Source organism: Amblyomma maculatum, chromosome 3, assembly GCF_055883805.1.
Source record: "Amblyomma maculatum isolate TAMU_Amacu chromosome 3, ASM5588380v1, whole genome shotgun sequence".
NCBI lineage: Eukaryota > Metazoa > Arthropoda > Arachnida > Ixodida > Ixodidae > Amblyomma > Amblyomma maculatum.
In genome coordinates this window covers 115,441,066-115,445,098 of record NC_139346.1, presented here as the reverse complement: position 1 = coordinate 115,445,098, position 4,033 = coordinate 115,441,066, and positions in this window count along the sequence as shown.

The window sequence follows — 4,033 nt, the reverse complement described above, 5'->3', positions numbered from 1 at the left end:
CTCCCATACCCCGTACCGACCGAATCCGTATCCTGGGCCTTCATCTACAAGATAATGGAGGAAACGCCACTACTCTCCAGCGAATAGATCAATCTGTAATCCCGATCAGCCGCCTGCTCAAGACAGTCGCCAACAAGCATAAGGGCATGCGCGAATCCAACCTTTTGCGCCTCGTACAAGCCTTCGTTTGTACGCGCATTGCCTATGTTGCCCCTTACCTTCGCCTCACGCGAACAGATCGGGAACGACTGGATGCATCACTGCGCAAGGCATACAAGACAGCATTGGGTCTACCCATGTCCACTTCCACCACCAAACTGATGACCCTCGGGATTCCCAACACAGTCGACAAGCTGATTGAAGCGACTCTATATGAGCGCCTCTCGCTGACACATGCGGGCCGTGCAGTACTGAGCCAGGTAGGAATCACTCCTCTGAGGGCGACTTCTACGTATATGGACCTCACGCCTGAGCACAGACTCAGTCTTCGTATACCTCCGCTTCCCAAACGTATGCATCCAGAGTATCATACAGAGCGCAGAGCCGACCGAGCCCGGCAGCTCCACAAACGTTTTACCGGTCGCCCCGACGTTACGTACACAGATGCCTCCCACCACCCCCGTCGCCCCGCTATGGTTGCGGTTGCATTGGCACCGCACCGAAGTTGGCACAACGCCTGCAGCGTCCTCAACGCCGCAACTGTTACCACCGCAGAAGAGGTTGCCATCGCGTTAGCTCTGACCGACCCCTCTACCAAAGTAGTCGTTAGCGATTCCCAACAGGAAATTCGTAACTTCGATGCAGGTCGCATATCCCGACAGGCACACACTATCCTCCGATCTCTCCCCTTACCGTCTACACCTCGTCTTCTCATATGGACCCCAGCACATGAGGCGCTCAGCGGGAACGCACAGGCGCATGCTCTAGCCCGAGAACTCAGCTACCGGGCGGAGCACCCTCCTCAGCCTGCCGCTTCCTCTGACACTCCCCAAGGCACTCATTCACGCCTTGTTACATACACGGACATCCTCCAGCATTATCGGCTCGAACGGTGTCTACACCCCCCTTCACACCGGGAACTATCCCGGCGCGAGGCCGTCCATTGGCGCAAAATACAAACAGAAACCTTTCCCAACCCATGGCTATATAGCAAAATTTTCCCAAATCTTATTGCACCTAGCTGCAAACACTGCTTACAACCGGCCACATTCATTCACATAGTGTGGACATGTATACGACACAACGCAGACAATACAGCTACAAGGGATGCGTGGGAGACCCTCCTGCGTACCACCGAGCTCGCCCAACAGCGCCAGCTCATTTTGCGCGCATTGGAGGCCGCAGAGTCCCAAGGGATCCCTGCTGACCTTCTCTAAGCAGTGCAACCAGTCTTTCGGCTGGTTCCCCTTCTTTGGGAGTAAATAAAGAGTTTATCATCATCATCATCATCATCCGCGTATGTGTGTGTGGTCGGTGGACACTTTGCCGCGAATGTCAGCAATCATCGAAGCGGCAGTCTTAAAAAGCCGGCGGAGTTACGAGAAGTCAAGTTAGAGGACTCGGAAAGGTACCTTAACGTGCGAAAACTAGAGCTGGAAGACGTTTGGGCGTCGCGGCATGAACTAGCACAAGCTCAGGAGCGCATTTGGGACGTGACGTGGCAGCACGATAGAGTCAATGAAGAATTGGCTCCGGCTGAACCTGTGCAGCACACTGTCCAAGAAGAATCCGACGGGCTTCAAAAGACGTAGCCAATGCTATGCGACAAGTTCCGCTTTTCTGAGGAGATGCGAAGTTGACCGAAGAGAGCCTTCTTGGATTGAAGAAGGAACTTGACGGTGAGAGTAACTAAGCGCGAATACTGGTCAGAACACTGCACGCACTGCAGGCATTACTGGACGATCTTGCTCTCGAGCTAATCATATAACACAGCGCTTCGGAACTATTCGCCGACGAAGCGATCGTCCACATGAGCCCGTTGTAGAACCTGTAGAAGTGTCTGTGCACGAGTGTATGGTGTGCAGAGTTCCTAGCGGAACTGGAAAAAGCGAAGGAAGCTAAAAAGACCACGCATCCCTTGTTTGCGGCTTGACATGAGGAGCGCCTCACGAAGGCAGTTGATCTGCTCAAGTTTAAAGAAATAGGATGAAGTTCAGCTGGACACTGATCTCCCCCCCCCCTCCCTCCATCCGCTGGAAAGATGTCACGACGAAAGAAGAGGAGTCGTGGTGCTAACGCGCGGGGCAAGCGCGTGGATAGAAGGGAGCGTGCAGAGAAGAAAGATGAAGCCGGTGGTGTGCGAGTGACCGTCACTGTTTCTGTGACTGCGTCTGCCTCCTCTATGAGCGTGATCCTTCCTCATATCTCTCTCAGTGTTTTGTCCCTTAGCTTGCAGTAGGCAACAGAGACTCGCAATAAACCTGTTTTATTTATGTACTTAAAAGAGATTGGACTTTTTTTATTAACGTTGTTTTTTGCCTCAGTGCATAATCGAATATGTAAAAATAAAAGGGTATTAAATGAAAGAAAAAAGGTTGGCTGATCTAATAAAGTTCAAGAGAGAGCGGTGATAAGGCCCTTGAGTCCATGCAATGTACGAAGATGAGTTGTTCGGCGAAAGTCCCACTGCCGTCAGGTGCCGAATTCTCGTCGGCTTCAGTGCCGGGCAAACCCACAACAAGTGGTGAATATCTGCCTCGTGATCTGGTAACTTGCAGAGAGGACATCCTGGACGTTGATATAAATATCGATATTGCGGCCATATTCATATCACCGCAGGTGTGAGGGAAACCCCGACCCGGTCCTCTGTAGCGCAAACTCCTCAGCGCGGGTAAGACAGCTGGGGAGGGTTACTGCACACGGTGGGACAAAAGCACGTGTGCGGCGCCGGAGGTGCTCCTTTCTTGTGAGTTTGGACTTCTTCACACTCTTAATTCACCTTGCATGTTACCCTCAGGTATTTTTCACGCTGTGCACTCTATATGCGCATTTGTCGGATTACGCGTTTTAAGATTTCATATCATTACTCCACGATGCACGTTACAGCGCTTTTATTGGCCGCACTTTATCGCCCCTTTACTTCTGTTATTTGCCTCATCATTATTTTTCGTATTTTGTTCCCCATTACACTTTCCTACGCTGAGTAGCATGCCAGCGAAATCTAAACGCCGGCTAAATTCTGTTTTTTGTAAAGGGTCTGTCTCTCTCCTGAGTGTCGGCCTACCAGGTATCAATATATAAGTCGCTACATATAACACAAGAAAACAGGAACAAATGATGCGCATTGAAATATAGTTTATATAATGAAAACACAGAAAAATTCGTTGTCCTGTTTTCGACCGTGTTCTGGTAGTGCTGCCGGTCGAATATCTACGCTGTTCTTCATACCTAAGAATGGAGAGGCAGTAGAAGGAAAAGCAAGTTTAAAATATATCACAGCATGCGCAGAAAAGCATTCACAGAATAACAAAGACGACAATGCACCACATACATAACTTACCACGAAATGCTACGCTATTATAACCTCGTCTATGCAAAGGAATGACAAACATTAATGCTCGTTTCTGACTGTATTCTGTGGTGTCGATGTCACTTTATATGCACCAGATCACATGCGGTGAAGATTTAAACGGAGGTTGTAAAGGTCCTGTGCGTTCGGACAGACTCTCATTGAATTCGTTCATCTTGCTACCAAAACCAAGATGTCGAAGTTGGCAGTGGCACAGGGCGGAGCGCTCGCGCAGGTCCGCTGACCATTAAAGCTTACCTTATCATGACCTCACGTCTTCCTGTTTCTACCATTTCGCAATGTTACACCGCTTTTTACCGTGTAATTCGCATTTAATTCGCGTGGTAGCCTCCCCACTTCATTGCCTCCCTGGAGCAAATCCTTCCACTTGTCTTGGTCGTCGGCTGCGGGTAACCTAATTCTGTCGGCTCTACTCCAGCTCTACCCAGCACCATTCTCATCTCTAGGTCCAACGCATAACGACGAGCAGAAGCTCACACTCTATGCGACTGACCCCGAGCACTA